Below are 11,500 nucleotides of genomic sequence, written 5' to 3' on the forward strand. Positions count from 1 at the left end.
AATGAATGCATGGGAATTATTTTCATGGATGTCCATTATCTCAAAAACTAGAACCAATTCAGCAAAAGTAACCCTCCAAATAACTTAAATCCATTCAAAAAACTGTGGCAACTGAAAAAATTAATTTTTGTAGACCAGTGTTATTAATTATTAGATATAATCCATCCATCCATCCATTTTCCAAACCGCTTATCCTATAGGGTCGCGGGGGGTCCGGAGCCTATCCCGGAAGCAATGGGCACGAGGCAGGGAACAACCCAGGATGGGGGGCCAGCCCATCGCAGGGCACACTCACACACCATTCAATCACACATGCACACCTATGGGCAATTTAGCAACTCCAATTAGCCTCAGCATGTCTTTGGACCGTGGGGGGAAACCGGAGTACCCGGAGGAAACCCCACGACGACATGGGGAGAACATGCAAACTCCGCACACATGTGACCCAGGCGGAGACTCGAACCCGGGTCCCAGAGGTGTGAGGCGACAGTGCTAACCACCGCACCACCATGCCGCCCCCTATTAGATATAATATATAATACTATTCTATATCCCTTGTAGTATGAGGTTATTTTGCTTTCCTTTCAATACGATAGCTTGGTACTGATGGTAATGTGAGGTTATTTTGTATTAAAGTGTTTGAGTGAACCTAAGCGGTCTTGTTGGCTCCTTCGAGAGCTCTATATCTCTCTCACATCATTTTAATGCAGGAACATGGCGTTGAATAACAAGGGCGGTTCCAACACCTTCTGCTGAATAACAAAGTACTAGCAGATGGTACTAAATAACAAGGCGAATACCAGCATGTAGAACTGAATGACAAGGGGAGTATCGGCAATTGGTGCTGAATAATATGGGGAGTACGTGCATATAGTACTGAATAATGAAGGGAGTACCTTGTTATTCACCTGGGCTGAATAGCTAGGGGAGTGATAGACGATATACCATGAATATTAGTTTCTATCACATTTGACTGTTAGATATTTTTCAGGATCTTTCAGGTTGCCTAAGTTCATTGCTGTATGCTGCCTGGCTCTTTGCCTTTAAAGCTGCTTAAGTACTTAAAGGTGTGTAACTCCAAAGGAATCCTGAAGGATTCTCTCTGGTGGGTGGGGTCCAGCAGTGTTAGTATGAGGAGTGTTGTACCTTGAACGTGGAATTAAGAATTTTCCTCACAAAACGGATTAACCTCTCCCAAGTTCCCCCATGATGAGATCCACCTGGCGGATTGAACATCCATTTAATGCCTTTCTGCAAGAGTTCATCATGTATCTGGTCCTGATTCCACATTTCGATACACCCTTTCAGTTCATGATAAGCACCAACAAAATTTGTTCCATTATCCGAATATAATTCCTTAACTTGTCCTCGCCTAGATATAAAACGTCGTACAGCATTAATAAAGGAATATGTTCCTAGAGATATAGCTACTTCAAGGTGTACCGCTCTCACTGTCAGGCATGTAAATATAACTCCATACCTTTTCACTAACACTCTCCCTCGCTTTATCTCAAAAGGAACAAAACGGTCCACTCCAACAACAGTGAAAGGAGGATTGTCTGGAGTTACTCTGTGGTATGGAAAATCAGCCATCTGCTGACTTCCAGGTGCTCCATACATTTGTCGGCAGACAACACATTTCGAAATAATCTTTCTTATGGCAACCCCCGCGCCAAGAATCCAATATTTCTCATGCAATTGGGATAACATGTCATTTCTTCCACCAATAAAATAAGTTTAACAACAGGACACTCTTTTGGCAAAATGATGGAATGTTTCGCTTCATCACACAGCAATAATTTATTAAGCCGCCCACCCACTCTCAAGAGCCCCTCATCGAGAATTGGACTAAGTTTGTAGATACAGCTTGTCTCCTTCACATTGTCTCCCTTCTCAAGTCTAGAGAGTTCATCAGGGAAACCTTTCCTCTGACAAAAATGATCATTTGAAGCTCAGCCTCTCTGAACTCATCCAGAGAAAGTGAGATATGAAGGGACTTCTTGATCCTCTTCGTTTCTCTCTCCAAAGACCCTCATTTGTTCTCCTTTGTCTGATGCAGGATAAGAAAATTTGACTTCAACCTCTCTTCTTTTTCTACAGAGCCTCAACAATAAATCTTTAAACCTCAGGATCCAACCTATAACCCTTATCAACCGGGTCCAAGATGAGGAATGATTTATCAATTGTGTCACTGTATCCACATGTTGTTCCACATGAGTCACGTTGGTTAAAACACATTTTCTATTTCCCAATTCTTAGGAACTTCTGGCCAATCCTTCTAGGAATACATCAGAAATGGTGGCTCGCTAATCCAGGTAAACTCTTTTAGAAAAGAATCCACTCCAATTCCCCATAAAACAATATCGGCATTATTATTTAAAGTGAGGACATACCGCCACTGATCTGGACTACAAATTTTAAGAATCTCTCAAACTCTGTCAGCCACAAAAGTTCGAAACCTAGAAGTCTCATTCTTAATATACTTCAGCACCGAAGTGCTATCGGTCCAAAACACTGATTCAACCAGATCCATCTGCAACTCCTTTCTCCAGAGTCTAGCCATACGTGCTGCAACTACCACCGCTGTAAGCTCCATTCGTAGTATGGTAGTCGGCCTTAATGGGGAAACCCTAGCCTTTCCCATAATAAAGGCGATACTTGATTGTAAGATGGCGTTTCGCAAGATCAGATAAGTATCTGCAAAGTGGTGCAACTGAGCAAAGGCTAACTGCCCAAAGTTTGCAGCCTTAAAGCATCTTCTAACTCCAAAATTCTCCAGCAAATAGAGATCTTGCACCCATTTTATCCACTCTTCAGCCACAGAAGCTGGTATAACATCATCCCAACCTAAGCCATTGCGACAGTTCTTGTATGATCGTCCTGGCCTTCAAAATAACTGGAACTAGAATTCCCAGCGGATCATAAACAGAATTGACTGTGGACAAAATCCCTCTACGAGTTAAAGGTTGTTGCCGGATTGTAACTTTGAACTTAAACTCATCTGATTGAATGCACCAATGAATGTCCAATACCCTTTCAACAGGCAATGCATCATAATCCAGATTCAGTTCTTTAACCTCCATTGCTCTATCTTCCTCAGGTATTGCAATGAGCACATTGTAACTATTACTGATCCACTTCTTTAACTGAAAGCCCCCTTTAGAACAAATAGCTCTAAGTTCACCATAAAGAGCTATAGCCTCGGCCTCTGAAGGAACTGAAACAAGACAATCATCCACATATAAGTTATCCAGAACTGTATTCACTGATTGTTTACTAAAGAACTGTTTATTATCCTCTGTGCATTTCCGCAGGGCAAAGTTGGAACAGCTTGGGGATGATGTTGCCCCAAACAGATGGACGACCATCCGGTACTCTTCCATTTCCTGCCTGAAGTCAAATGGTAAATGGACTGCATTTATATAGCACTCAAAGCACTTTACATTTTATGCTTCACATTCACCCATTCATACACGCATTCATACACTGGTGGCGGAGTCTGCCATGCAAGGTGCCAACCTGCCGCCCGGGAGCAATTAGGGGTTCAATGTCTTGCTCAAGGACACTTTGATAGGGTCAGGAGGAACCAAGGCTCGAACCTGCAACCCTCCAGTTGCCGAACAATAGCACTACCTCCTGCGCCACCATCTTCCCCATTAGGCCACCAGAAGAATATCAACAAATCAAAATCTTTAGTTGGTACCCGTACCTGATGAAACATGGCTTCAACATCCACTGTCAAGACAACTGGTTCTTTTCTGAATCTAGTAACCACATCAACCAGCAAACTAGTGAGGTCAGGTCCTTGCAACAACTGGGCATTCCCAACTGGGCAAGTGAGGTTCCATTGAATGAGACTGCATAGTCAAATACAACCCTTATCCTTTTCTTTATAGAATGGTAAACTCCATGGTGTGGAATATGCCATATTCTACCTCGGTCACCCTGTAAGTCTTCCACAGGAACCCTTTCAGTATAACCCTTATCAATAATGTCATTCATAAAGGCAATATAATCAGAATAAAATAAAGCATTCTTCTGAAATCTACATTTCAAATTAATAGCATGTTGCTGCGCTAGCACACAGTTGTAAGGCTTATTCACTCCAGCTTTCCTTAAGGGCAAGTCAATACAATAATGACCATTCAATAGCTTTGCAGATTTCTGAACCACTCATGATCTTCCCTTGACAGTCCCAATTGTTCATCCTGTTTACACTCAGGAAAGTCCATTTCAAACTGTCGTTTCCATAACTCATTTAACTTCATAACTGAGATCCTGTTGACAGTGACTTCAAATTGTGTCATTTCTCCCTTACCAGCATGGTCACCTATTGGCCCATTCACTGTCCATCCTAGTCTTAACTGCATACGGACCTCCATTCATGCTTGGAATTACCTCTATGGGCTCTAGCCCTCTTGGCATATTCATCCCAATCAGTAGTTCAACATCTGCATCAACATATGGTAGCCTGACAACATACAGATGAGGCCATCTTGAAAGATCTTCCTGTTGTGGTATGCTGCACTTACTCACGGGCATCTGCTTTTGCATAAAAAGATCAGGAAGATCATAGTGCTGGTCTCCTTCCAAACCAGCCACTTCCAAATCTGACACAACGCCGCACTGAATAATATTTTCTTGGACCATAGTACGGTGGAAAATTCGTGTTCCTCTCCCTGTAAGATTTAATTTCCTCATCAGGCTCTCTGTACAGAATGACGCTGAACTACCTTGATCAAGGAAGGCATAAGTTTCTACGATCTACTGACCCTTTTTAGATTTCACCTTTACAGGAACAATGAAAAGTTTACAGTCCTGGGCTCTGGCCCCAGTAACACCACTTATTTGCGCCATTACTAGGGCACTCCCAGTCACAGTTCTGGCACCAACTTCAGCTTGTTCTTCCACACTCCTTTCCTTCTGCCGGATATGAAGCACAGTTGGGCGGCTTAAACCACACACTTCACAAGATAAACGCCGCTGACAAACTTTACTGATGTGCCCTCGGCACAAACAACCAAAACAAACTCCATTTTCTCATTACGTGTTCTCCTTCCAAAAGGGGAACATGACCGCAGTGCATGTTCACCCTTACAATACAGACAAGCTTTATTATTTGGTACAGACTTCTGCCTTCCTTTGAACTCCTCTTGAATACTTATATCAAAAACATCCACTTCAGCAGCAAAGCTACTTCTCTTAGTCTGAACATAACATTGGAGCTTGGGCTTAATTCTTTCCTTATATTACCCAGCTCCTTGAATGTCTCCAAAGATAGGATGAGCAATTATTTTCACTTGTCTTTCGACAAAATTCACTATATCAGCAAACACTACTCTCCGATGGTTTTTCCTGAATCTCACATACAGTCGTCCTCCATTTATCCCGTAATTCATAAGGAAGCTTCTTTATAACCATCAGCATGTTGCCAGGTGTATCCAACTCAGACATAAACTGAATGTCTTCCATAGCATTACGGCATCCTCTCAAAAAGAGGCTATAAGCCTGTAATACCTTTACATCATCTGGCTTAACTGGTGGCTATGAGAGCCTTTTGCAAATAGCTTCCACCTATCTTCTGCCCATCACCAAAATATTCCTCCAACAAGCCCTTTGCCTTTAGATAATCTCTCTTTGGTGCCATTTGTTGACAACTCCTTACAAGCTCTCGATTGCATTTTCTGGAACAGTACACTTGGGGGCAAACGATCACATGGGTCGTCTTCAACGCTTTGTTTGAAAGCTCTTAAAAAGGCATGATATTGAAGAAGATCCCCATCAAACACTTGAAGATGTCTCCTTGGAATAGACGAACGATGCTGCTGCTGTACCAGCACAGATGTAATTTCATTTTGTTTCTCCATTATGGACAGCAAGGAAGCATAATTAACGCAAGTAGCTGATGAATTGAAATCGTTTTGGCATATGCTTTGTGCAATGGGCTCCTGTGCAACACATCGACTCTCCTCTGGCTTAACTCCCTAGCCATCATAGTCAGAAATGTTTGCTGTAGTTGACTTACCAAGTTTTACATATTGTATAGGTTCAAACGGGACTGCATTCCTATTAAGTGTGCTGGCCTTTCCATAAACAGGCCTTACACTGTCCATTTTATCCCTTTTATTAAAATATGAGTCCATGCCATTAGACACAATGCTTGGTAACCTTCACTTTAGCCACCGTTGTTGCTATTTCTGCTTCCAGTTGTAGCTGCTCCTTTTACTTCCTTATTACCTCCTCTTTCTCCCCCAGAGCATGTTTATCCTTTAACAACTGCTTGCGAACCAGTAATGCAGCCATTTCAGCTTCTGCTTGAATCCACGCAGAGGAACTACTTGATGCTCTACTAAAAGCTCCACTTCTCGATCCAAGGACTTTGCTACTGTGATGCCCGGCTCATCCGCTCCTCGTGTGTGCCACGCACCCTGATTACCCACGTGTTCTTCCCTGATCGTCTCCAGCTTTGTCCGCTTCCTTTGATTAGTCTTTGTGTATTTAAGTCCTGGTCTGACCTGTTCCCCTTGTCCGTCATTGTGGATCTACTGTGGTTTAGTGTGGTGTCGATTTTCCCTGTGTTCCGTTCCCGGAATAAACCTCAGTTTACCCCGATTTTGCCTTGTTCGCCTGGTCTGTGGCCACCTACCCACACGATCGCCTGTCCGCTCTCCCACGATCGTGACAGAATGATGGACCCAAAGACGAAGAGGAAGCAACGGAGGAGGAGAGTTCCCAAGGAGTCAGTCAGCCTCGGTACCTGCTCGCTTTGTAGCTCTTGGCTCCCGACAAAGGACAAGAAGGAGGAACTCGTCAGAGCCGCTCCGTCTAGGAGCCTGTTCCCTGGCCAGGCTCTGGACTGCTAGTGACGACGAAGAGGAAAGGCTCGTCCTAGTCCCGGACCTTGAGCTGATGGCCGCAGAGCAGATACCGCCTCTCGAGAGGTACCATTACCGGCCCGAGAGATTAAGGAATTGGGGAGGTATGCGAGCGGCAAGAGACTCGATCCCATGTGTGCCCCGCCGCTTTAAAGGGGCCATGCCCGTCTCTGCCTCGTCGGACTTGCCTTTAGAGGCAGCTACCCCTAAGGCGCTCCCCTCGCCTCTGTCTGAAGACAGAGAACGGCTGGCTACCCAGTTCTTCGCCCTCCAGGGTCTATATTGGAGGGTGTTAGAGAGCTACCCGACTCCCGAGGACCCAGAGGCAGAGCAACTCCTGGTCCGGCTTCAAAAGGGCTTTGAGGCGCTTAACCCCGCCTCTGAGCCATCGGCCCTCCACGACCTCGCGGAGGGACTACAGAGGCTTCTCCAGCTCCGGAGAACAGTGGACCCCGCACCGGAGCATCCGCCTCTACCTGCGGAGCCGTCGCCGGAGCAACCTCCCTTACCGGCGGATCCCGCACCGGAGCAGCCTCCTCTGCCCGCGGAACCAGCGCCTGAGCAACCGCCTTTGCCAGCGGACTCCGCGTCAGGACCACCGCCTCAGCCAGCGGACCCCGTTTCCAGGCGACCGCTGCCGCCTGCACAGCCAGCAGCGCCATCTCCCTTGCAACCTGCGCAGCCGGAGCAGTCCCCTCAACTGCCCGCAGAAACTGCGCAGCTTCCTCAGCCTGCGACACCAGCACAGGTGCAGCTGCCATTGCCTGCAGCCCCCATGCCTGAGCCGTCGCCATTGCCTGCGGTTCCAGCGTTGGTGCAGCCGTCCCTACCTGCGTCCAAAGCGCTTGCGCAACCATCACAGCCACCGACTCCAGCGGTCGAGCAACCGCAAGTGCCTGCAGCTCCCGCTGTTGAGTCGTCACGTCCGCCTGCAGCTCCCGAGCAGGCGCTTCCCCTGCCTGAGGACCCGGCTCCCGGACAGGCACTCCCTATGCCTGCGGACCCGGCTCCCGACCAGGCGCTCCTCCTACCTGCAGTTCCCGTGCCCACTCCCGAGGCGCTTCTAGAGACTCCTGGTCCTGTGTCAGCCCTGTCTGTCCCCAGGGAGATCACTAGGGACCCCATCACAACTCCTCCCTCTTCGGAGGTGGAGGAACTAGAGTGGGACCCCTTGGGCACTCGCCTGAGTTCTCCCGCACCATCACCCCAGCGAACTCGACCCCGATCAGGGGTAGTTATGTCTGTGTCCCATAAAGGGAGGGGACACAGACTGCAGACTGGGGTCCCTCCCACCCTGCCCCCTGGCTCGTCCTCCCACCCTGCCCCCTGGCTCGTCCTCCCTCGCTGGCGTCATGGCTCGGTCAGCGCCTACAGGTCCTGGCTCTCCGGGTCGGCAATCGCCTGAGGGTCCCCCTCCTCAACCTCGTCAGCCTGTCTCGCTCCCTCCGCCGGCTCCGCGGCGATCGCCTGCGGGTCTCCCTGTCCCGACTCCTCCGTCGCCTGCGGTTCCCCCCGCTCTAGCGCGGCAGAGGACGTCGCCGCCTGCTGCGGCTCCCCCCTCTCCTTGCCTTCGCCTGGTTCCCTTAGTGCTCCCTCGTCCCCTGTCCTGGTTTCCCCTTCGGCTCCCTCCTCCGCCCCTGTGTCGGTCCCTCGCCCTGTCTCCTTGGCCGCTCCAGGGTCCCCTCCGGCCTCCCGGCCACCTGCGGCCCCTCCGGCTGCCTCCTGTCACCCACACGGGCTCCCTCGGACGTCCCTTTGCTCCCCCTCCTTCTCGCCCTATACCTCTGCTTTTGTCCCTCCTGTCTTTGCCCCGCCTGCTTTTGTTCCTCGCACGCTTGTTCCGCCCATTCCTGCTCCTCATTTCCCGATGTTCCCTCCTTGCACTCCCGCTCCTAGTGTCCCGCATGTCCTTCCTGTCTCTCCCTTCCTGGTCTGTCTCTCCACTTTCCCGGTCCTGTGACAAGTCTTGTCCTACGTCCTGTCTCTCGCCGTGTTTTGTTCTTCGGTCCTGTTCCCAGTCCTGCGTTAATCCCTGTTATTTTTCGGATCCTGTTTTTTCCTCGTCCCGTCCTGCGCCCCTCCTAAGCGCGCCCGGAGAAGCACGCCTTTGGGGGGGGGGTTCTGTGATGCCCGGCTCGTCCGCTCCTTGTGTGTGCCATGCCCCCTGATTACCTACGTGTTCTTCCCTGATCATCTCCAGCTTTGTCCGCTTCCTTTGATTAGTCTTTGTGTATTTAAGTCCTGGTCTGACCTGTTCCCCTTGTCCGTCATTGTGGATCTACTGTGGTTTAGTGTGGTGTCGATTTTCCCTGTGTTCCGTTCCCGGAATAAACCTCAGTTTACCCCGATTTTGCCTTGTTCGCCTGGTCTGTGGCCACCTACCCACACGATCGCCTCTCCGCTCTCCCATGATCGTGACAGCTACCAACAATGGAAGCATTATCATTTGGCTGTATATCATCATGTGTTATGGAAAAAATCTACATTCTGCTCCTGATGCAGAGGAAGAGAAAATAACTCATGCATTTCCATATTAGGAAGATTTTCCAGAGGCTCATTATTAGGGATACCCTTTGCATCTTCCTTTCTTATGGGTCTCCCAACTTCAAAAAGCCATTGTTTCACATCTTCAATAAACCCTTGATCATAATTACTGATACTTGCAAACCATGTATCTTATTTATTCTTTTCCTCATTTGATAATAAGGGCATCAATGATTTATGCAGAGCAACTGTATCTTCCCATAATTGTATCAGACCATCCAGCTAACAATGTACTTGTGAAACATTATCATCACTTTTCATTAGCTCTTTTAAAGACTGGATCACCCCTTTGCTTTTATTCACTTTACGTTTGCATTCCCTCTGAATCATTTCAATTTTAAATGCCAAACCATTTTGAGTAAGAGCACCAGGTCGTTTTGGGAGATCGATACCAGATTCAGTTGCCATGGAACCAGCCTTTGATCCATTCATATTGCCATTCATGTGCACAATGTTATCGCAACAACATCAAGCTTCCGCGAAACAGTTCAAAAGCAACGAAGCATTTCAATTGTCATCATCCAAAACAGTTCGCATGCCCAAAGCACATTCCATCTCCGTGCATTCCAAAAAGGGCAGCAACTTAAACGTCAACATAGTCCAAAAATCCAACTACCAGCAACACTTCCAAATAAAGCAGCGACAGCTTCGAACAACAGCTTAGCAACATCAAAAGATTTTACGTGAACATATTTCACATACCGCTGTTTTAATCCGCTGTGGTGAGGGCCGTAATCCTCGCCACTTCCATTAAGACTTCCTTTTCATTTCAGATGGAGCGTCGTCTAGCTGGCTGCCAAGTATGTATCCATTCAACTCATTTCTGTTGACAATGTTTAAGCGATTTTTATAAGGAATCGCTGAGGGGTTAAATAGGGAGGCCTGTCTGACTCGTCTGCTATCCTTTAGGAAAGCCAGTCCGTATTTCCTTGTCAAAATCTTATTTCATTATTTGCTATTATACAAAACAATAAAAACAAGTCACTGGACAGATAATCATGAGCATAACCCAATATAGGCGGCCAGCAGAAATTGTGACTCCAATTTTCACCCCCTCTCCAGATCCATTAGCGAGTGCTCAGGCAAAATCACAATTCAGTGCGCCTAACACCACGTGATGCACACCCTCTCCGTAAAACAGCGAAAACAAGCAACATGAATCGGACTCCAACAGAGATGTCAAAAAGGCAGGTGACCTAAAAAACACTTTTACTTCATTTTCAATTAAATTAGTCCCACTCCGATGACCTGCAAACACGGGGCCGCCCGAGCCAGTGAGCACGAAAGCGACGACGTACAAAACGTCAAAATGCTCGAAACAAAACAGCAGCACAAGAAGCAGTTCAAATCAGTAACAGGCAGCTTACAACCTGTGGAAAATATAAGGTGCAAAAGACACAAATACTTCAGAGGTTAAACTACAAGTAAAAACAAAGTTAAGGTAGCCACGTACCACAGTCCGGAAGAAGTAATTCTTCCGCTCAAACGGGGAATGACCGAACAAGATCACTATATAACATATTACAATAGGCACTACCAGGTCAAGCAGGGCCCAATTAATGTAAATATCTCTGATTGATTAGGAGGCAACATACCAGCAGATAACAACGAGGCCACACAGTCGCTGTTCACGACAGCGTTCCAGTCCCAGACACAGAGCCCGTCTCTGAATGCTTCCGAAGAACACTCCAAACCGCGCCCTAGCCCATAGTGAAAGTTTAGAACGCCTAATCACAAAATAAGATCACAGGGTATCCCCCGTTTAGACGTACCTTTAACGGAGCGGCACTCAATGCTCACCAGGTATTCCATACAGCCAAAACTGAACCAGCAGGATTCCAGTGCAAATGGACAAATAAATGGCCGAATTCATAAAATAGCCCCGAGATATAGGGCGCCATTTGTAAAGGTACTAAACATTTTTGTACTTGCCACGTTTTCAACATTTTCTGACATTTAACTAGAAGTCAATGGTGTTGTGGATCATCAAGTTTTTTTGCCGTGTAGATTATGTTCAAGATAGGGCCAGCCCATCGCAGGGCACATTCACATTCACTCACACATGCACTCCTACGGGCAAT

At 47.2% G+C, this 11,500-nt stretch overlaps 1 protein-coding gene across 3 annotated transcripts in view; it reads right to left on the minus strand.

Annotated features, from left to right (window-relative positions):
- LOC125740429 (NACHT, LRR and PYD domains-containing protein 12-like) overlaps positions 1 to 11,113 on the minus strand; it is a 69,255-nt gene extending 58,142 nt beyond the window's left edge. For 2 of the 3 annotated variants that reach the window (XR_007397626.1, XR_007397625.1), the window contains exon 1: positions 11,015 to 11,111. The gene's annotated coding sequence lies outside the window, so the exon portion shown is untranslated. Of the gene's footprint in view, positions 1 to 11,014 lie in introns of all 3 variants that reach the window. The other variant, XM_049011521.1, reaches the window with a different exon arrangement.
- Between the last annotated feature and the right edge of the window lie 387 nt (positions 11,114 to 11,500).

The sequence above is a fragment of the Brienomyrus brachyistius genome, chromosome 4, assembly GCF_023856365.1.
Source record: "Brienomyrus brachyistius isolate T26 chromosome 4, BBRACH_0.4, whole genome shotgun sequence".
Classification (NCBI taxonomy): Eukaryota; Metazoa; Chordata; class Actinopteri; order Osteoglossiformes; family Mormyridae; genus Brienomyrus; species Brienomyrus brachyistius.